The following is a 24,471-nucleotide window of genomic DNA, read 5'->3' as shown; positions in this document are numbered from 1 at the left end:
AGAACAGGGAATCAGCGATCATAAAGCGGTTACTGCATCTATGATTTCAGCCATAATACAACTATTAAAACAGGTAGGAAGATTTTTCTGTTTAGCAATAGTGACAAAAAGCAGATTTCAAAAATGGTTCAAATGGCTCTGAGCACTATGGGACTCAACTTCTGAGGTCATTAGTCCCATAGAACTTAGAACTAGTTAAACCTAACTAACCTAAGGACATCACAAACATCCATGCCCGAGGCAGGATTCGAACCGGCGACCGTAGCGGTCTTGCGGTTCCAGACTGCAGCGCATTTAACCGCACGGAAAAAGCAGATTTCAGAGTACTTGACGGCACATCACAAAAGTTTTGTTTCAAGTACAGATAGTGTTGAGGATCAGTGGACAAAGTTCAAAACCATCATACAGTATGCATTAGATGAATATGTGCCAAGCAAGATCCTAAGAGAAGGAAAAAGAGCCATCGTGGTACAACAGACGAGTTAGAAAACTGCTACGGAAGCAAAGGGAACTTCACAGCAAACATAAACACAGCCGAAGTCTTGCAGACATACAAAATTACACGAAGTGACATGTAATGTGATGAGGGCTATGCGAGAGGTGTTCAATGAATTCGAAAGTAAAGTTCTATCTACTGACTTGGCTGAAAATCATAAGAAATTTTGGTCTTGCGTCAAAGCGGTAGGTGGATAAAAACAAAATGTCCAGACACTCTGTGACTAAAATGGTACTGAAACAGAGGATGACAGACTAAAGGCCAAAATACTAAATGTCTTTCTCCAAAGCTGTTTCACAGAGGAAGGCTGCACTGTAGTTCCTTCTCTGGATTGTCGTACAGATGACAAAATGGTAGATATAGAAATAGATCACAGAGGGACAGAAAAACAACTAAAATCGCTCAAAAGAGGAAAGGCCGCTGGACCTGATGGGACACCAGTTCAATTTTACACAGAGTACGCGGATGAACTTGCCCCCCTTTTTGCAGTGTGTACCATAGGTTTTCAGAAGAGCGTAGCGTTCCAAAAGATTGGAAAAGGGCACAGGTCATCCCCGTTTTCAAGAAGGGACGTCGAACAGACGTGCAGAACTATAGACCTATATGTCTAACGTCGATCAGTTGTAGAATTTTGGAACATGTATTGTGTTCGAGTATAATGACTTTTCTGGGGACTAGAAATATAATCTGTAGGTATTAGTATGCGTTTCGAGAAAGACGATCCTGTGAAACCCAGCCCGCTTTATTCGTCCACGAGACTCAGAGGGCCATAGACACGGGTTCCCAGGTAGATGCCGTGTTTCGTGACTTCCGCAAGGCGTTTGATACGGTTTTCCACGGTCGTTTAATGAACAAAATAAGAGCATATGGACTGTCAGACCAATTCTGTGATTGGATTGAAGTGTTCCTAGATAACAGAACGCAGCATGTCATTCTCAATAGATAGAAGTCTTCTGAAGTAAGAGTGACTTCAGGTATGCCGCAGGGAAGTGTCGTAGGACCGTTGCTATTCACAATATATATATAAATGACCTTGTGGATAATATCAGAAGTTCACTGAGGCTTTATGCGGTAGTTGCTGTAGTATATCGAGAGGTTGTAACATTGGAAAATTGTACTGAAATGCAAGAAGATCTGCAACGAATTGACGCATGGTGCAGGGAATGGCAACTGAATCTCAATGTAGACAAATGTAATGTGCTGTGAATGCACAGAAAGATCCTTTATCATTTAGCTACAATATAGCAGGTCAGCAAGTGGACGCAGTTAATTCCATAGATTATCTGGGAGTAGGCATTAGGAGTGGTTTAAAATGGAATGACCAAATAAAATTAATCGTCAGTAAAGCAGATGCCAGAGTGAGATTCATTGGAAGAATCCTAAGGAAATGCAGTCCGAAAACAAAGGAAGTAGTTACAGTACACTTGTTCGCCCACTGCTTGAATACTGCTCGGCGGTTTGGGATCCGTACCAGACAGGGTTGATAGGAGATAGAGAAGATCCAACGGAGAGCAGCGCGCTTCGTTATAGGATCATTTAGTAATCGCGAAACTGTTACGGAGATGATAGATAAACTCCAGTGGAAGACTCTGCAGGAGAGACGCTCAGTAGCTCGGTACGGGCTTTTGTTGAAGTTTCGAGAATATACCTTCACCGAGGAGTCAAGCAGTATATTGCTCCCTCCTACGTATATCTCGCGAAGAGACCATGAGGATAAAATCAAAGTGATTAGAGTCCACACAGAGGAATACCGACAATCTCTTTTTCTACGAACAATATGAGACTGGAATAGAAGGGAGAACCGATAGAGGTACGCAAGGTACCCTCCGCCACACACCGTCAGGTTGCTTGCGGAGTATGGATATAAATGTAGATGTAGATCTAGAAATTCAATATTCACTCCACTATGTATTCCACACTTTTAAAATTTTTCCACATATAGATCACAGTATACTTAGTATTTGTTGCAAGTTTCACTCGAAAATGTGTTAACGTTTTTGAGTTATTGTCTCAAAGTATTAGCGAAAACAATGGCCGTGACGGCCAGGTCCCCTTGACATTCCCGAAGTCGGAAGTTCGTAGTCCCTTGTGATCCAAATTACTAGTATCTCTGTATTCGAAAGCCTAGTACTGCTCACAAGTGCGCGAGGAGGTGGAATTCCAACATCACAAGTAATTTCCCTTTTTTATGGGCGAGTGTTGCGGCACAGCAAGAGTGCAGATATTCGGTAATGAAGGCCGCGTACCAGGTCGTGGAGCCACGAGCAAGCTGCTGGTAGTGATTATAAAATAAATAAAATAAAATACTAATTTTTCTATCTGTATGATAGTGATTGGTTGTAATTAATATTTGCTTATCTGGAACGTGGACGTTTAATTATTTGGTATCAGACGCTTGACAATGGCTTTTTCGTAAATGCAATGTTATTCGTAGTTGACCGTGAAATGTGATTCAAATAATCGGACTTCGTATTTAAATCGTTTCCAAAGACTGCTGCGGTAGGTGCGGACTTAAATCTAAATTCTCAATATTAGAGTAATTTTTGCCAGCCATGTCAATACGTCGTACAGAGGTGACTGTCTACTAAACATAAAAAGTTTACACAGTTAGTTATATCAGATATATTCAACCAATAAGCCTACAGTTAAATAATTCTACTTACTTTCATAAATATAAATTCTTTACAGAATCGAGAGCCTAGTAAGATTGCAACTCGCAGTGTTCTTATATAACATCAAATATGGCGGTGTGCCAGTCAATGAAATATACGTGCTTCCCGCACCACTTATCCAAGACCTCTCCTTCTTAATGAAACATAAGAGTATCGTAATTATGTTTTTTGTTTTATCAGCGACATAGCGCTGCAGTTCTGTGCCATAGGCTTTATTTATTTGTCAGAGATTAATTATTTAATTAAGATTTCGCGTTTCCGAGGAAACTCACGCACGGCATGCAAATGTGCCTTTATATTGCCCCCTGAATTGCGAGGCGAAAGGACACACCTGCAGGCGAGCAATTCACCTAAAGGCACAAGAAAATCTAAGTTATCTACAACTATTTACATGACATACATTATACAGTATATTATATACAAAATTTGAATGACGCGCGTGCGCCGTAAAAGTTCTTGTGTTGGCAAAATAGAGTGCGCGCATGCGCAGAAGCGTCTGTGTTATATCGTAAATTTAGATCACGCGGCACAGTATTGCAGTTCATATTGTTCGTGTGCGCGCGCATTTCTTAGTCGTTGCACAAAGAAAATATTCCACCAAGATTACATATGAAGACAACATTCTATGACAGGTAACTTAGTTTTAAAATTAATATATTTGTTATAATACAATACAACTTTAGATTGTTGAATGTTCTTAGTTACATAGTATTGCAATGAAATGCTTCAAAGAAAAATGTCCTTTTGTTTCAGGTGCGTTGACCTATACACATCGTGTCGTTATTACAGTTTATATTCATCTGCTGCACAATAATTTTTCCCAGGTTAGTGTCGTCGTGGTAAAGTTTTTTGATCACAGTAACATCGCTGTATAACAACGTGATTGATACATAAGCATGTCCATTTCCTATTTCCGTTATAGTCGTTGTGATGCAGTTCGTTGTGACAAAAGGCATTGTTTATTTCAGGTCAGACGTGACCCGTCGAGTAATTGGTCCATATGCAGTTCGTTTTCGATATTCCGTGGAAGCTTGGTTGCAGAACCTCGGACGGCACATAGCTGGCGTCGATCCTTGGACAGTCCAGGTAAGTGTGTCCGTCACATTTCGAGAACATTCCATTCCCTGAAGTTCCAACCAAAATTCTGCCATTCGTCGTGTTGTTTTCTGGACAGGCACGTTGTGACCATTTAATCCAGTTAACATCTTGAAGTTAGATACTGTAGTAATGTCACTAGACGATGTACCAATTACGCACTTCACATTTCCATTTTTTTTTTTTTTTAAATGTAGCTCACCTAAATGTTCGTAGTTACTTATCGAAGAAATCGTTCATCGCGTTTACAAAGGTACGATGCATCATGAATGTCATTAACAGTTTCTTTCACATAGGTTTCTGCGTAGTTGCAGACTTAGTAATGTACGTTAATGTCCGTGAACAGTGGTTCGCTACGCATTTTTTTTAAAGTTTTTTTTTTTTTTTACATTTTGGCACTCGTTATTGTTCAAATTTTCACATAGTAACAGTTACATTATACATCAGTTAAAAAAAAAACATAAGCAATCATACATATACATGTCACATATTTTCTTAGCATAAACATAATACAGTTACACATAAACATGTTTACATCATCATTACATAGCTATAAATTATTACATTGTGTCACATTCGATTACATGAATTGCAGATATTTACGTCCTCTTTAACGGTTTTGCTGGGATTTTATCGATGTTTTTTGTGACTTCATTTGAAATTAAGATAGGTTAGACACAACATTCATTACATCAGTAGGCAAGACCAGGCGCTTTCACTACTCAATAAATATTCAAAATAATAAGAGACGGTAAGCTGTTAGATTCCTCGCGTTTTGTGCGTGTGTGTATAGTGTCTGTGTGGCCTTGGCTACTGGTAGATGCTTTTCTTGCTGAGAGATGTGCGTCTAATCTATTTCTCGAAGTAAAAGATCGCTTCACAGATGACGTCTGTCGGTTCGTCAGGTGTCATACCAAGTCAGTGGTACCTACAGTCACAAATGTTCCGTGAAAAATTAATATATCATTCACTGCTACGTAATATTAAATTTTACTTTAATATTCAGTCTTCTCGGTGGTGCCGCGGCGTTGAAAGAAAAGTTCTTCTGTCTTCAACTGCGTCACTGGAACCGCTGAAATGAACATTTTCTATACTACTTATTATCTGTGTTGTAGCAAACAGAGTTTTGCGAGTTGCTTAGCAATGTTTTCATGGGTATGACTTTGACATTATTTAGCATGAAATGCTCTAAGATCTCGGTGTGCGTATAGCCCAATAATTTTGTTAGTTCTAGGATGTTGTAACAAATACGCACCAGGATGCGGTATGTTAACAATTATATAAGGTCCTTCATATAGCAGACGCCACTTAGCATTGCGTCGTTTGAGTGCTACAGATTTATGATGAGTACGAAGTAGTACAAGCATTCCTACCTTGAATTTTTGTTTTCTTTTTATTATGTTTGTGTGATGTTTGTTTCGTATCTGTGCGTGATGTGCCAGTGTAGTCAATACTTCTTTTATTTTCTGTTCAGGTGTGATTTCCTTGTCTGACAACTTAGGTAATGGTTCTATCCATTGATCGTTCTGTTTGCTACTGAAATGATCTCGTTAGGTGTGTAATTTGTATTGTAAAAATTTAAGTTATTGTGTACGTCTTCGAAAAGACTTAGGTAGGACACACAATTAGTATGTTTTGATGAAATATAGGTCCTCATGAATCGGTTTAGTTCTCGGAAAAGTCTTTCAGTCGCGTTACATTGTGGACTAAACTTTGAAATAAATATACTTTTAATGTTATTGTCCTTCAAGAAATTTCTCCATTTGTACCCAGAGTAGTATGCTGCATTATCTGACAGAATTGCTTTAGGTTTTCCCACGTGCGTCAGATAATCACTTCAGAATCTTCGTATTATAGCATTTGCAGTGGCGAATTTTAAAGCATAAAGTTTTACATGTTTAGAAAATATATCGTAAAAAGCTAAGATATATTTGACACCTCCAGAGCTTGCTGGATGCGGTCCACTGATGTCAGTACATAGAATTTCCAGGGGTTTACTCGGTAAAATGTAAATCTGTTTTTGTGGATAAATTCTGAGGTTTTGATTTTTGACATCTGACACATGTTTTCAGTTCCCTGTAAATTTTTCTTCTCATATTGCTAAAATAACAGTATGTGCTGAGCTTTGCCAAACACTTTTTCGTCCCATAATGACCCCAAACTAAGTGTGTGTGCCACATCAGATTACGGTCAGACTCTTTGGGAATGCATACACACCAGTTAGTAGCATTTGGATGTCGGCGATAAAATAACACATCATTGTGTAACTTGTAATACCTAGTCAAAGGATGATTGTGTTTTTCTACCAGTAATGTAATTATCTTATACCAGTGAGGATCAGATTATTGTAATTTAGCCATGTTTCTGCACATATCAATATAATATTGGTGATACTGCTTGTCTTGCATTAAGAGAATCCTGTAGTCATTTATATTTTCTAAGTCACTGTTGGTTTCATTCATACCTTGTGGAAGTCTAGACAAGGCGTCGGCAATGGTGTTGTCCTTACCTTTTATGTACTTAATTTCAAAAGAGTAGTTCTGAAGTGTAACTGCCCATCGTGATAGTCTAGGATGTACGAGTTTACAAGTTAACAAAAATGTCAGGGCCTGGTGATCGGTATAAATTACTGTATGTTTTCCAAATAAGTAATAATTGAATTTCTTAAATGCCCGGCCTATGGAAAGTGTTCCTAACTCAGTAGTGGAGTATGTACGCTCACATTCAGTTAGAGTACGACTTGCAAACCCAATAATTCTTATCTGTTCCTTTTCTTTATTCTTTACAACTTGAAATAAGCAACAGCCCAAGCCAGTACGTGAAGCGTCACAAGTCATACAAAAATCTAAATTGAAATCTGGATGGCTTAATATGTTTGCATTCACTAAAGCATGTTTAATTGTATTAAAGTCATTCTGGCACTGTTCCGACCAGGTCCAAACTTGATTCTTTCTGAGTAGATTTAGCAGATGTTTACTGTTCAAAAGTGGTTGTGGTAAAAAACGTCTGAAAAATGAGCGGAGCCCAAGGAATGATTTTAACTGCTTTTTAGTTCGAGGGCTAGGAAAGTTTCTGATAGCATCTAATTTACTGGGATCAGGACGTATGCCCTGTGAATTAATGATATGTCCTAAATATTTTATCTCACTGCAACCAAATTTTGATTTTCTAAGATTGGCTGTGACTCCAGCTTGTGCAAATTTTTCTAAAATTTTTTGAAGTGTGTCAACGTGTTCATTCCAAGACTGTGTAGCTATCAGTATATCATCTACATAGTGTGTGACTGTCTCAACTAAATCATCGCCAAGCACGGTATCCAGGGCTGTAATGAATACCCCAGAACTGACATTCAATCCGAAGGGTAGAACACAAAACTGATAGTTTCGCCCCCCGAACATAAATGCAGTATATTTCCGAGAATCAGGAGTGATACCTACTTGCCAAAATGGATTAGCGAGATCTATTGTGGAAAAATATTTTGCATCTAGAAATTTCTGTAATTGCTCTTCTAAATTTTCGGGTTTTGTGTGAACCGGTAAAATTATTTCATTAATTGCTCGTGCGTCTAACACTAGCCTAATGCTACCATTTGATTTTTTGACAACAAGTAGAGGACTACAGTAAGGTGAGGTGGATGGTTCAATGACCTTCCAGTCTAACATTTGTTTTAATTCTTGCCACACAGCAGGTCGTTGAGATAACGGTACGTTATATGTCTTGTGGTAGAAGATCTTGTGCGGCTTAACTTCAATCTTGTGCACATACGTGTTGATAACACCTAATCGTTTGGTAAAAACTTGTAAATATTTGGATAACACTTCCTGTAGTTTTATACGTTCATGTACACTGAGAGCTGTAGCTTCATTTATCTTATGATCAAGCAATGTTTTCAAGTCCATTAGCTCTGTGTCAGATGAGTGTGTGTGCGTGTCTTGAATGTCATTGTCAAGTACTAACTGAACCTTGTACCCTGTACAGTGTTTGTCAAGCTTTAGAGTTCTCCTGTCCAAGTCAATAATAATTACACTGCCTTTATCATTTAAAATGCATTTACCTTTGGAGAAGTCTATAATGCAGTCCTTCTCGCTCATAATATCTATTCCTAATATGCAATTTGTCACAAGGTTTTGTACAACCAGGAATGGCCATTGTACGGTTCCATTCCCTATTTTAATGTTTACAAAAACTTGCTTCGTAACCCTACATGACTTATTACCTAGAGCAGTAGTTATTTAACAGTTTTGGGCAGGAAACTCAGGCACAGGCTCCAATTCACACATCTTTTTATAGAAATTAAAAGACAAAACGCTCACAGCTGCACCTGTATCTAAGATAATAGTAGTTGGAATCCCACCTACTACACCAGTAGTAGATGCTAAAACAATTTCATTTGTGTTTGAACGACATTGTGTACTGTCTTGCAAAAGTTCATCTGATATATTGTCATTGTGGTTGTATCTTATAAATAAAACAGGTAGTTTTTGTTTAGAATTATTAGGCATATCAATATTTTGTTGTTCAATTGTGGTGTCAAATAACTGATTAACATTGAAGTCGCCCCCCAAGAATTCTTCAGCCACGACCCGGGGCATAGAAGTGACTGTTTCTAGTTTGTTGGATTAGCATTTGTATTACGTACTGACACAGATTGAGGTTGTGTATCAGGTGTCATTTCTATTATATTCACATTCGGATATTGCGTGTTGTGATCTCCAGACTTTTGCGGTTGTTGTTGCTGTTGCGCATTATAACTTACCTGTCGGTCGTAAGGTATGCTCCAATTTTGTCCTGGTGGCTGCTGTGGTAAAGCAGTGTTTGAATGAAAGTATTGATCGCTACGAGTGCAGCCTTGATGCTGTCTTGGCTCGTAGTTATTATTATTTCTATTTCTGTTTGTGTTTTTGTTGTTACATTTGTATCCGTTGTTACCGTTGTTGTTATTACCGCGGTGCCTTTTGTATGGATTGCCGCATGGAGTGTTATTACTGTTGTAACTGTTGTTCGTATTGGAATACGCGTGTTGATTTTGATTTCCGTATTGAGACGGCATGTGAGTTTGCTGTTTTTGCTGTACCGCGTATCCAACTGTGGGCGCGCCAGAATTGAGTTGGCAAGCCTGCATGTTTTGCATACCACTAGTATAAACATTGTGGCTGCTGTTTTGCCGCGCGAAGCGCTGATCTTCTAGTAACATGTCGACCGAATCTAAAGCTGTTAAAAAATAATCTGGATCGTCATCCGGAATATGTAAGAGTTTTTCTTTAATGTTGAAAGGCAATTTGGCCTTCAACGCACGGAGAATATCACGTGTTGCGACTGGTTCGTCTAAAAAATGTCCCATGTTCAAGTACTTTTCAAAATATCTGTGTAAGTTACCATTTTTACTGTTAAAAGTTTCAGGTTCTAAAATTTGTCTCCTGAGTCGCTCCTGGACGGATTGCGACCAGAATTTGTTCAGACAGGCACGCTCAAACTCACTGTACGTGGTACATACGTCAGCTTGACTGTATGCCCAGACAGCTGCATCGCCTTGGATGTAACCGATAATATATGAAATCTTTTTCCGGTCACTCCAAGTGCGTGGAAATGCGTTACTAAAAGATTTAAGAAAAATCACCGGATGAATGGTTCGTTTTTCTGGGATAAAAGCCTGAAATTGCCTGTGTTTTATTAAGCTTTCTTCTTCCTTTGCATTATGATATGTATTTCTTCCACTGTAATTACTGCAATGTTCAGCTGGCGAGTAATTACGATAATGTTGCTGTGGTTTACCATGATAATAGCTTGTGTTTGTGGTTGCACGTCGTCGTATGTGTTGTAGTCGTGGTGTGTTTTGTTCATGTGTGTTTGTCGTGTGCGGTATGTGTGCGTCATACTCGAATGTATATTGGTTTCTGAACTGTACATTTTGACTGATATCTTCGTTACATTCAGACTGTGGATGATCGGTGAATTGTCTCATGGGTGCAGTGACGGATTGTACTGCGTCACTAATCAGCTGTTTGTTATTAGTGATGTATTCCGCTACGGAGTCGTGCACAGTTGTTGGTAAATTTTCACGTATGCATCTATCAAAATGTTTGTCTTTGTTCTCTACCCAATCATTAAATTCTTTATTAATATTTTGAAAATGAGCTGTGGCATCAGATTGTAAGATGTCAGTCAGGTGTTGTTCAACATCGTCAAATTTATTCTGCACGTCAGTAATTCGTTTTTCAAGGTTGTCGTGTACTGAAGGATATGTTTGAATTTGTTCAGTAAGAGCTTCACACGTGACATTAAGGTTTTTTAATTGTGTCTGTAAAAGTGCTACGTCATTTGTAGTCTTTTCTTGTATCGTATTAAGCTTGGAAAATTTCGTACTGAGCTCAGTCATCTGTTTGGTCAGTGTGGCGTCTATAAGTTCTACACGTTTACATAAAGTGTCATTACCTGTCTTGATTGCTACGAGATCAGATTTAATTTCGTCATTTTGTGTCTTTAACTGTGTCTTTAAGGTTGCCATGTTTTCCGCGTTCTATTTCATTAGCATTTGTAACATGTTGGCAATGTTTACTGTTTGCAAGGTCTCTGCCCCCGCCGCGTCATTAGACGTGACGTCATGTATTAACATGGGCTCTGACTGAGACTTTGAAATTTTTGTGGTGGACGGCCTATTGTCAAAATTTCCGTTAACACTTGCGTCAATATTTGATGAATCGTCACTACTGGTTGCTGTCGTAAAGTCATTTTCTAACACTTGTCTCTCGTCCGAGTCGGATTGCGTCTGAATAGTATGTCTTTGCTGTTCCATCTTTGCGTATTGTTTTCTAGTTATGACCATGCCACACGTGATATATGTTTCAAGAAAATAATGTTTGACACTGGTTTTAAAATAAAATGCAGTTGAGCATGAATCGCTCGTAGCAACAATGGCTGTTTGTTAATTTAGAAATGTAAACTGAATATGGGATTATTGTTAATGGCTGCTGTCCGTGTTACAACGTATCGTACAGAAGTCGGCCATATTGTACACTCGTGTATTGGTATTGTTGCAGAAGTTATTGTTTAAGGAAAAGTACTGAGAATGAAATTTATCACTGAAAACTGCTACGCGCGAAAGAAATACTACAGAATCTACTGAAGAGCTAATACACTGAATTATGCGTCTGGTCAAGCCTGCCAATGCAAAGATGCTGCGTCTTACCTTATTTTGCTGGAAGCTTCATTGCGTCTTCCCGCAAAACATTATAATTGGCAAATATCTTCAGATTTTTGTTATTTCTCATATAGTCAAGTCCAGGTCCAGAAAGTTGATTTTTCACATGAAACAAAGAGAACAATGTAACAAACGACAAAATAACAAGTCCGACACGCAGTCGCCAATATAAAATAAATAAAATAAAATAAAATATTATATTAATTTTTCTATCTGTATGATAGTGATTGGTTGTAATTAATATTTGCTTATCTGGAACGTGGACGTTTAATTATTTGGTATCAGACGCTTGACAATGGCTTTTTCGTAAATGCAATGTTATTCGTAGTTGACCGTGAAATGTGATTCAAATAATCGGACTTCGTATTTAAATCGTTTCCAAAGACTGTAGCGGTAGGTGCGGACTCAAATCTAAATTCACAATATTAGAGTAATTTTTGCCAGCCATGTCAATACGTCGTACAGAGGTGACTGTCTACTAAACATGAAAAGTTTACACAGTTAGTTAAATCAGATATATTCAACCAATAAGCCTACAGTTAAATAATTCTACTTACTTTCATAAATATAAATTCTTTACAAAATCGAGTGCCTAGTAAGATTGCAACTCGCAGTGTTCTTATATAACATCAAATATGGCGGTGTGCCAGTCAATGAAATATACGTGCTTCCCGCACCACTTATCCAAGACCTCGCCTTCTTAATGAAACATAAGAGTATCGTAATTGTGTTTTTTGTTTTATCAGCGACATAGCGCTGCAGTTCTGTGCCATAGGCTTTATTTATTTGTCAGAGATTAATTATTTAATTAAGATTTCGCGTTTCCGAGGAAACTCACGCACGGCATGCAAATGTGCCTTTATATGATTAATTAAACAGGCAGATTTGGTATACATAATTAAACATCGTACATGACAATTTTTCGTGAAAAACTGAATTGCTGTGTTTTCGTGTGACTTTTGACCTATGTGCTACGAATTGTTATCATCTTTTTTCCATATGGATATTACCGGCGGAATTTGCAAGGGACAATTTGTTTTTCGTGAAAACCTGATGTTTATGTGTCACTTTTGACCTATTCGCCACAGACTATGTACCTACTTTTACGATATTGTAGTGCCTTGTTGTTCAGAAGAAACATTGCATCGTATTTCTGAACAACAAAGGCATTACAATATCCTATTTATCCGCCGAAACCGGACAAGCAACTTACAATGAAAAGTGTTTCCCCTGTACTGGAATATACGTAATTAATGTAGTGAGGGGAAGTTGTAGACAAAAGATTGACGACACATGCAAGTTAGGGTAGCCTAATGGTAAGGCGACCGCTCACGATATGTGGGTTCGAGTCCTGGTGAGGCACAAATTTTTCCTGTCGTCGTTCCAGTATACACTTGATGGTTGCCCATATTCGCAACTGCGAATACGTTTCGTGTAGTTTACCTGCATTGTCTTCGTGGAAATGTTCCGGGGAATTTGCAAGGGACCAGCTGGAGAAAGTTTACAACCAGTCCACTGGTTGGACCTCGCTGTCTTGTTGAATGTAGTGTAATTACTACAGTTACCATACGCTATCTTCGATATGCATCCATTCACGTATGCATGGCGTGAGATAGAGTGCGTCCTGAAACTGTGCAAAACTGAGAGAATAGTGAAAGTTCTGCGCATCATTTGTTCAGATATGATCATTCTTGATAAAATAGTATTACAGAACAACGAAGAGCACATGATAAAATTATAAAACTTCGTTTATGTTAAAATGTACGCTCAACCACTTTTAGGAGATAAGCTTACTTTTTAACATTGATTTTAAGGACGAGATTTTATCCATTATGCATAAAATCAGATAGTTATTGACTACCGGTTTCGATTCGTCTGATCATCTTCAGGTGTAAGAAAATTATTTACAGCAGTGTACGTGATAACTTTCTTACCATAGCGTCAAATAAAATAAATACCATCCTGAGTCATTTCCGCCAGTAACTAAAAGTATTATATTGATCGAAGTGACGCAGGATGGATTTTATATTACTTGTCGCGACAAGAATACCTTTGCGATGAAGACTGTTGTAAATAACTTTTCTATACCTGAGGACGATTAGATGGATCGAAACCGATAGTAAATAAAGATATATTTAGAATAAATTCTTGGCTTTCCGTAGGTTGATTTCCTTTCAAAGATTCGCGAATTGTGGGTACCATCTGCAATAAATTTGTTCCATCAACTTGTTAAGTCATTCTGCTTCCATCTTTACATCTGAAAACAAAGAAAGTACTTCAGAGCTAGCACACAGCCGCTTTCTCTCTGAACTTTGCGTCCAATCTTTTACGTTGCTGCGTTTCTGTCAAACTGATAAAGACAAATATGATAGGGAAACTTACGGTTCCAGGACGCTGTTGGAAAATGAATGAAGTTAACTGTAATCTGGTTTTTCCTACAGTGAACATGAAGAAAATTAATACCGTTGAAATGAACATCTCAGAACTAAACATACATGTCTAAACACTTTCTTTTCGAATGTTTTGCCAATTCGGTGTTCAATAATACAACAATTCTTCGAGATGATACTTTTAACAACGTTTAGGGAAAGTACAAGAAAGTTGTTCGGATACTGTATGTGCTTTTCATTGTTGCAACGAGAAAAAAAAACATTCACTAACACTTTTAACTTTCGGTAAACTACGTTTGCAATTTTTCTTATCTTTAACAAATTACACTACTGGCCATTAAAATTGCTATACCAAGAAGAATGCCGACAATAAATTGGTATTTATTGGACATATATATTATACAAGAACTGACATGTGATTACATTTGCACGCAATTTGCGTGCATAGATCCTGAGAAATCAGTACCCAGAACAACCACCTCTGGCCGTAATAACGGCCTTCATACGCTTGGGCATTGAGTCAAACAGAGCGTGGATGGCGTGTACAGGTACAGCTGCCCATGCAACTTCAACACGATACCACAGTTCATCAAGAGTAGTGACTGGCGTATTGTGACGAACCAGTTGCTCGGCCACCAGTGACCAGACGTTCTCAATCGGTGAGAGATCTGAAGAATGTGCTGGACAGGGCAGCAGTCGAACATTTTCTGTATCGAACATTTTCTGTATCCAGAAAGGCCCGTACAGGACCTGCAACATGCGGTCGTCCATTATCCTGCTGAAATGTAGGGTTTCTCAAGGATCGAGTGAAGGGTAGAGCCACGGGCCGTAACACATCTGAAATGTAACGTCCACTGTTTAAAGTGCCGTCAATGCGAGCAAGAGGTGACCGCGACGTGTAACCAATGGTACCCTATACCATAACGCTGGGTGATACGCCAGTATGGCGATGACGAATACACGCTTCCAATGTGCGTTCAACGCGATGTCACCAAACACGGATGCGACCATCATGATGCTGTAAACAGAACCTGGATTCATCCGAAAAAATGACGTTTTGCCATTCGTGCACACAGGTTCGTCGTTGAGTACACCATCGCAGGCGCTCGTGTCTGTGATGTAGCGTCAAGGGTAACTGCAGCCACGGTCTCCGAACTGATATTCCACGCTGCTGCAAACGTCTTCTAAATGTTGTTGCAGATGGTTGTTGCCTTGCAAACGTCACCATCTGTTGACTCAGGGATCGAAACGTGGCTGCACGATCCGTTACAGCCATGCGGATAAGATGCCTGTCATCTCGACTGCTAGTGATACGAGGCCGTTGAGATTCAGCACTGAACCCACCGATTTCATATTCTGCTAACAGTCACTGGATCTCGAACAACGTGAGCAGCAATGTCGCGATACGATAAGCTGCAATCACGGTAGGCTACAATCTGACCTTTATCAAAGTCGGAAACGTGATGATACGCAATTCTCCTCCTTACACGAGGCATCACGGCAACGTTTCACCAGGCAACGCTGGTCAACTGCTGTTTGTGTATAAGAAATCGGTTGGAAACTTACCTCATGTCAGCACGTTGTACGTGTCGCCACCGGCGCCAGCCTTCTGTGAATGCTCTGAAAAGCTAATAATTTACATATCGCAGCATTTTATTCCTGGCGGTTAAATTTCGCGTCTGTAGCACATCATCTCCGTGGTGTAGCAATTGTAATGGCCAGTAGTGTACTATCACTTCTTCCTGAAGTATCTCTGTATGTGAGAGCTGCTGAAATGCTTTGCAAGTTCTTTCATATCATTTCGCATTGTAGTAGATATTTATAAAACGTTTTATGTGTGCCCGAAAGAAATGATGAAAAAGTAATTAATTGTGGCGCCAGTAGGGGATATTATACTGGCCTTTCACTAACAAAAGATCAACATGAAAATTTTTTATATAAGTTTGTTTTGCCCCAAGGTGAGATTCGCTGGGCAGTTATCTTGTAAACACATAAAGAACTACGTTGCTAGTGCAACATCTTCTAATATCCCTGTCAGAGCATGCTGGACAACTCAGAGTTCCGCTCACTATTTAATTGCTTTTTAAAGAATGAACTTCGATAACTTCATCATGAGTCCACTCTAGGTATTTACACTCCAGATATGCTGCTGGCATTGACAGCTAGTAAGCGTTTTCTTTGCGAGAGTATCTCATTCCTAGGCGAATAACAGAACCAAGATGAGGGCTGCCACAGAAGCCTTTGAAAATGTGTCGCCGAAAGTACCATTTTAGAGTACTTTCATCATTACTAATATTTCCCTCTCCACAATACTGACCGATCGCCGTATCATTGTCAGCCGACTAGCGTCACAGGATGTGGATACGGAGGGGCATGTGGTAAGCACACCGCTCTCCCTCTCGTTCTGTTTTCGTGACATGGAGCCGCTCCAACTCGGTCAAGTAGCTCCTCGGTTGGCTATGTGCACGCCGGTAAGTCAACACATGGGAGCCCGGATAGTAACCCACCCAGGAGACAACAACGCCTGACGGTGCTTAACATCGGTGGTAGGACGGGAATCAGTGTATCCACCATGGTATAGCCGTTGACCATTTTTTCACATGTACGGCCGCGAAGCCCTGAGGAGTAGGAGGGAAGCGGCGGTGGGCGCAGAAGGGTCTGAGTGTGTGCCTGCCTGGAGCCGCCGTCGGTGCAGATCTTGGTGGTAGTAGCAAATACTCCAGCGAGGCTACTTTAACCTAAGGAAATGCCGTACGAAAACAAAGGAAGTAGGTTACAGTACACTTGTTCGCCCATTGCTTGAATACTGCTCACCGGTGTGGGATCCGTAGCAGATAGGGTTGATATCAGAGATAGAGAGGATCCAATGGAGAGCAGCGCGTTTCGTTACAGGATCATTTAGTAATCGCGAAAGCGTTACGGAGATGATAGATAAATTCCAGTGGAAGACTCTGCAAGAGAGACGCTCAGTAGCTCGGTACGGGCTTTTGTTGAGGTTTCGAGAACATTCCTTCACCTTGCAGTCAAGAAGTATATTGCTCTCTCGCGAAGAGACCATCCGAATAAAATCAGAGAGATTAGAGCCCACACAGAGGCATACCGACAATCTTTCTTTCCACGAACAATACGAGACTGGAATAGAAGGCACAACCGATAGAGGTACTCAAGGTACCCTCCGCCACACACCGTCAGGTGGCTTCCGGAGTGTAGATGTAGATGCAGATGTAGATGTACCAATTTTAAATTCTAAAGGTGAACCTGTTTCTCAATTTTCCAATATCTTTCAGTTAATGTAAGCTCACTATAACATGTGCCCACATCAGATTGCAAGAAAACCATTTTACTCGAAAATGAACGAGCGTACAGCATGTGAAGACATTACTGCTGCTGCTGTGGCCTTCAGTCCAAAGACTATTCTGATGCAGCTCTCGACGCTATTCTGTCCTGTTCAAGCCTGTTCATCCGGCCGGAGTGTCCGAGCGGCTCTAGGCGCCACAGTCTGAAACCACGCGACCGCTACGGTCGCAGGTTCAAATCCTGCTTCGGGCATGGATGTGCGTGATGTCCTTAGGTTAGTTAGGTTTCATTAGTTCTAAGTTCCAGGGGACTGATGACCACAGATGTTAAGTCCCATAGTGCTCAGAGCCATTTGAACCATTTGAACCAAGCCTGTTCATGTGCGAATAAATGATACAGCTAACATCCATTTGGCTAATGCATTCATACAGTGACCTCCCTCTACACCTGTCTGCTCTCCGCTACCTCCCCCTAATACCAAACTGATGATTTTTTGACATCTCAGAACGTGTCCTATCAACCAATCCTTCCTTTAGGCAAGTTGTCCCAGAAAGTTCTATTTTCCTCAATTTTATTCAGTACTCGTGGTCTGGGGGTAGCGTCTTTGAATCATAATCAAAACGTCTTCGGTCCCGGGTTCGATCCCCGCCACTACCTAAATTTTGATAAATAATCAGCATAGGCGGCCGAAGACTTCCGGCATAAGAAGTCAGCCTCATTCTGCCAACGGCCTTGTCAAAGAGGGCGGAGGAGCGGATAGAGGTTCAGGGCACTCACTTGTCCTAGGGGTGGGAAATTGCCCCTAAAGGCGGAAGAATCAGCAATGATCAACGACATGAGGATGCAGAAGGCAAAGGAAACCACTGCATTAAAGACACGTAACGTGTATCCACGGGACATGTGGCCTGTAATTGAAGAAGTGTCATGATGATCTCTCCATTGGCAAAAGATTCCGGAATAGTCCCCCATTCGGATCTCCCGGAGGGGACTGCCAAGGGGGAGGTTACCATGGGAAAAACATTGAATAATCAACGAATAGGGGTCAGTGAAGTGAAGTGGAAGGAAGACATTTCTGGTCAGATGAGTATCGGGTAATATCAACAGCAGCAGAAAATGGTATAACAGGTGTAGGATTCGTTATGAATAGGAAAGTAGGGCAGAGGGTGCGTTACTGTGAACAGTTCAGTGACCGGGTTCTTCTAATCAGAATCGACAGCAGACCAACACCGACAACGATAGTTCAGGTGTACATGCCGACGTCGCAAGCTGAAGGTGAACAGATAGAGAAGGTGTATGAGGATATTGAAAGGGTAATGCAGTATGTAAAGGGGGACGAAAATCTAATAGTCAAGGGCGACTGGAATGCAGTTGTAGGGGAAGGAGTAGAAGAAAAGGTTACAGGAGAATATGGGCTTGGGACAAGGAATGAAAGAGGAGAAAGACTAATTGATTTCTGTAACAAGTTTCAGCTAGTAATAGCGAATACCCTGTTCAAGAATCACAAGAGGAGGAGGTATACTTGGAAAAGGCCGGGAGATACGGGAAGATTTCAATTAGATTACATCATGGTCAGACAGAGATTCCGAAATCAGATACTGGATTGTAAGGCGTACCCAGGAGCAGATATAGACTCAGATCACAATATAGTAGTGTGAAGAGTAGGCTGAAGTTCAAGACATTAGTCAGGAAGAATCAATACGCAAAGAAGTGGGATACGGAAGTACTAAGGAATGACGAGATACGTTTGAAGTTCTCTAACGCTATAGATACAGCAATAAGGAATAGCGCAGTAGGCAGTACAGTTGAAGAGGAATGGACATCTCTAAAACGGGCCATCACAGAAGTTGGGAAGGAAAACATAGGTACAAAGAAGGTAGCTGCGAAGAAACCATGGGTAACAGAAGAAATACTTCAGTTGATTGATGAAAGGAGGAAGTATAAACATGTTCCGGGAAAATCAGGAATACAGTAATACAAGTCGCTGAGGAATGAAATAAATAGAAAGTGCAGGGAAGCTAAGACGAAATGGCTACGGGAAAAATGTGAAGACATCGAAAAAGATATGATTGTCGGAAGGACAGACTCAGCATACAGGAAAGTCAAAACAACCTTTGGTGACATTAAAAGCAACAGTGGTAACATTAAGAGTGCAACAGGAATTCCACTGTTAAATGCAGAGGAGAGAGCAGATAGGTGGAAAGAATACATTGAAAGCCTCTATGAGGGTGTAGATTTGTCTGATGTGATAGAAGAAGAAACAGGAGTCGATTTAGAAGAGATAGGGGATCCAGTATTAGAATCGGAATTTAAAAGAGCTTTGGAGGACTTAAGGGTCATATAAGGCAGAAGGGATAGATAACATTCCATCAAAATTTCTAAAATTATTGGGGGAAGTGGCAACAAAACGACTATTCACGTTGGTGTGTAGAATATATGAGTCTGGCGATATACCATCTGACTTTCGGAAAAGCATCATCCACACAATTCCGATGACGGAAAGAGCTGACAAGTGCGAGAATTATCGTACAATCAGCTTAACAGCTCATGCATCGAAGCTGCTTACAAGAATAATATACAGAAGAATGGAAAAGAAAATTGAGAATGTGCTAGGTGACGATCAGTTTGGCTTTAGGAAAAGTAAAGGGACGAGAGAGGCAATTCTGACGTTACGGCTAATAATGGAAGCAAGGCTAAAGAAAAACCAAGACACGTTCATGGGATTTGCGGTCTGGAAAAAGCGTTCGACAATATAAAATGATGCAAGCTGTTCGAGATTCTGAAAAAAGTAGGGGTAAGCTATAGGGAGAGACGGGTCATATACAATATGTACAACAACCAAGAGGTAATAATAAGAGTGGACGATCAAGAACGAAGTGCTCGTATTAAGAAGGGTGTAAGACAAGGCTGTAGCCTTTCGCCCCTACTCTTCAATCTGTGCATCGAGGAAGCAATGATGGAAATAAAAGAAAGGTTCAGGAGTGCAATTAAAATACAAGGTGTAAGGATATCAATGATACGATTCGCTGATGACATTGCTATCCTGAGTGAAAGTGAAGAAGAATTAAATGATCTACTGAACGGAATGAACAGTCTAATGAGTACACAGTATGGTTTGAGAGTAAATCGGAGAAAGACGAAGGTAATGAGAAGTAGTAGAAATGAGAACAGCGAGAAACTTAACATCAGGATTGATGGTCACGAAGTCAATGAAGTTAAGGAATACTGCTGCCTAGGCAGTAAAATAACCAATGACGACGGACGGAGCAAGGAGGACATCAAAAGCAGACTCGCTATGGAAAAAAAGGCATTTCTGGCCAAGAGAAGTCTACTAATATCAAATACCGGCCTTAATTTGAGGAAGAAATTTCTGAGGATGTACGTCTGGAGTACAGCATTGTATGGTAGTGAATCATGGACTGTGGGAAAACCGGAACAGAAGAAAATCGAAGCATTTGAGATGTGGTGCTATAGACGAATATTGAAAATTAGATGGACTGATAAGGTAACGAATGAGGAGGTTCTACGCAGAATCGGAGAGGAAAGGAATATGTGGAAAACACTGATAAGGAGAAGGGACAGAATGATAGGGCATCTGCTAAGACATGAGGGAATGACGTCCATGGTACTAGAGGGAGCTGTAGAGGGCAAAAACTGTAGAGGAAGACAGAGATTGGAATACGTCAAGCAAATAATTGAGGACGTAGGTTGCAAGTGCTACTCTGAGATGAAGAGGTTGGCACAGGAAAGGAATTTGTGGCGGGCCGCAACAAACCAGTCAGTAGACTGATGACCAAAACAAAAAAAAAAAAAAAAAATAATACCTCCCAATTAGTTACGCAATCTACCACTGCAGTCTACAGCATTCTTCTGTAGCACCACGTTTGAAAATCTTCTATTTTCTTCTTGTTTTGATCTGCTTGTCGTCCACATTTCACTGACGTACAACGCTACACTCCACGAAAGTACCTTCAGAAAACACATCCTAACACTTGAATTTAAATTAGATGTCAACAAATGCCTATTTTACAGAAATACTTTTCTTCTTATATCAAGTCAGTGTTTTCTATCGTCTCTACCACAGATTTTTTCTTTATTGTTATTCTGACACCTTTTACAAAAGGTGAGCTGGCAGCGACAATATTACGCCGCTCTTCAGCCACAGTCAGGACAAATAGAAACAATCAAGACACAGAAAAACATAACATAATGGTGGACAAAAAACAGTAGACACGTGAGTAAAAAACACGAAGCCATTCACAGGTGCAGTAAAAATGAAAAACGGTGAGCACTGTACACGAACAATGATGACCAAGATAACACACGTGAACGGTGGAGCGTGGTGCGGTGAAAACACTGAAGCACGAACACGACGGCACACACACAGAACCGATGGCGATGATCTCCGGCGCGTGAATGTTCACTTGACGTGTGCGAGTCCGGGGACCTGCCAAAAGGGGAAAAACTGGGGGAGGAGGGAGAGGGGAGACTATAGATGCCAGTGGCAGTGAGGATGGGAGGGGGAAGAAAGAAGGTTAGGGGGTAGGGGACGCCTGCGGGGAGGAGGGAGGGAGGAAGGGAGGAGGGAGAGAAGGGAGAAAGGGTGCCTTAAGGAAACGCAGGGAGGGGATAGTGAGGATCAAAGTTGATGGGAGGGCTAGATGGAGGGGATGAGGGCATCATCAGGGCGAGGAGTTGGTGGAAGCCACCTTCGGAGAGGGTATGAAGAGTGGAGAGATGGAGAGCAGGTGGGATGTGGGAATACAGGCACAACAGCGGATGGAGGTGGGAGAGGATGGGAGAGAGAAGTGGGTGAAGGGGATCAAGTTTACGGGTGGTGTAGAGGATACGTATCCATTCGAGGAAAAGGAGGAGGTGGGGGAATGGAATAAGGTCATACAGGATCCGCATGAGGGAGGGGAGATGGATGCGATAGGCGAGGCAGACAGCATGGCATTTTAGGATTTGAAGGCATTTGTAAAAGGTAGGAGGGGCGGAGGGTGGGCATAGCAAAGGATAGGGCGGATGAGGGATTTATAGGCGTGGAGGAGGGGTCCAGACCCCATGTGTGGCCAGAAAGGAGCTTGAGGAGATGGAGTTGGGAGGATGCCTTGGCGTGGATTGTCCGGAGATGGGGTTCCAGGAGAGGCGATGGTCAAGGGTGACGGCAAGGTACTTAAGGGTGCGGGTGACGGCGATAGGACGGTCATAAATGGTGACATAGAAATTGAGGAGATGGAAGGAAGGGGTGGTTTTGCCTACAATGATCGCCTGGGTCTTAGAAGGAATGACCACGAGCAACCACTGGTTGCACAAAGTGGTGAACCGGTCAAGATGGGATTGGAGAAAGTGTTGGGATTGTTGCAGGCTGGGGGCGAGGGCAAGGAAGGCGGTGTCATCGGCGTACTGGAGAAGGTGGATGGGAGGTGAAGGCTGCAGCATGTCTGATGTATACAGAAGGTAGAGAAGAGGGGAGAGGACAGAACATTGGGCACGCCAGTGGAGGTGTAGAAGGTGTGGATGGTGACATAGGAAGGACGTTGGGAAAGAAAGGAACCAATCAGACAGACATAGTTGATAGGAAGGGTGAAGCTTGAAGAGGAGACCAGAATGCCCTACACGGTCGTAAGCACACTCAAGGTCGTGGGAGAGGAAGATGGCGGATCGATGGGAGTTGAGCTGTTCGGAGAGGAGTTGAGTGAGGTGATGGAGAAGATCATCTGCAGAGAAGGATGGTCGAAAGCCACACTGAATAGCGGGAAGGAGGCGGTGCTGGTGGAGATGCAGGTGGATGCATCGGGTGAGGATGGATTCCAGGATCTTGCTGAAGACCGAGATAAGGCTGATGGGACGGTAGGAGGAGACAGCGGATGGTGGTTTGTCGGGTTCAAGGTACATCAGGATATGGGAGGTTTGCCACAGATCAGGGTAGTAGCCGGTGGACAAGACCACATTATAGAGCCTGGCCAGCCTGGAGAGGAAGGAGGTAGGAGCATCACGGAGGTGGCGATAGGTAAAATGATCGTGATCGGGAGCGGTGTTGCATTTCGTGTGGAATGTAGTGATGATATCCTGAGTAGTGATGGGGGCATTGAGTTTGTTGTGTGTAATGTTGTCCAAGTACTGGAAGCCAGGGGATAGGGGAGGGACAGAGGTGTCAGTTCGATCGTGTGCATCTGGGAAGAGGGAGTAATCGAGCTGGGGATCGTCAGGGAGGGTAAAGATAGTGGAGAGGTATGTGATTGGTCTTACTAAGGACACTGGACTCGCATTCGGGAGGACGACAGTTCAATCCCATCTCCAGCCACCCTAATTTAGGTTTTCCGTGATTTCCCTAAATTGTTTCAGGCAAATGCCGGGATGGTTCCTTTCAAAGGGCTCAGCCGATTTCCTTCCCAATCCTTCCCTAACCCGAGCTTGCGCTCTATCTCTAATGACCCCGTTGTCGATGGGATGTTAAACACTAACCACCACTACCATCTTACTAAGGTTGTCAGGAAAAGATTGGTCATCATGAAGGAGTGGGTAGTAGGGGGGGGGGGGTTAGATCTGGTAAGGTGGTGGGACGCTGACCAGTACTTGGACGAGTTGATAGGAAGTGTAGCATTCTGACGAGTGCATGTCCATCGCCAGTCCCAGCGTTTCTTAGCCACGAGCAAGTTCCTGATGTGTCATTGTAGCTGCCAGTGGCATCGTAGTGTGTCCGGGTAATGCGTGTGAAGGAAGGCATGGTAGAGATGGCGGGATTCACAGAGGAGAAGGCTGGCCTGTGGGGGGGAAGTAGGATGGTGGAGGTGGATGGCGACGGAAGGGATGTGGGCCTCCACAGCCTCAGACAAGGTCTGCTGGAGAAAGGAAGCAGCATGGGTAACATCATCAGGGCTTTGGGGAGTGACTATCGACCTGGGTAGAGAGGCTATTCCGGTAGACATTCCAGTCAACACGGGAATAATTATGAATGTATTTCGAGGAGGGTCGATGCGAGAATCAGGACAGGGACGACGACCATGTGAAATGGTGAGGAGGACAGGGAGATAAATGGTCACTACCAATGGGGTTCAGGACATCCACCGCTATACAGACAAGGAGGTTAGGGGAGGAGAGGACATCTGGATTGGTATTGGATTCAGTGCGGGTGTGCTGGGGAATGGGAACGAGGTCGCCTTGGAGAGAGGAGAGGAACCAATGCCACCGCCATAACTGGGCGGCGGAACGACTATGGATGTTGAGGTCTGTGGCGATCACGTAGGAGGAGAAAGTATGGTCGATGCGGGAAAGGAAGTCAAAAGGAATAGGGGCGTTAGGGCGGACATAGATGGCGCAGGT

The sequence above is a fragment of the Schistocerca americana genome, chromosome 3 (assembly GCF_021461395.2).
Source record: "Schistocerca americana isolate TAMUIC-IGC-003095 chromosome 3, iqSchAmer2.1, whole genome shotgun sequence".
Classification (NCBI taxonomy): Eukaryota; Metazoa; Arthropoda; class Insecta; order Orthoptera; family Acrididae; genus Schistocerca; species Schistocerca americana.
This window is presented reverse-complemented; position numbering follows the sequence as displayed.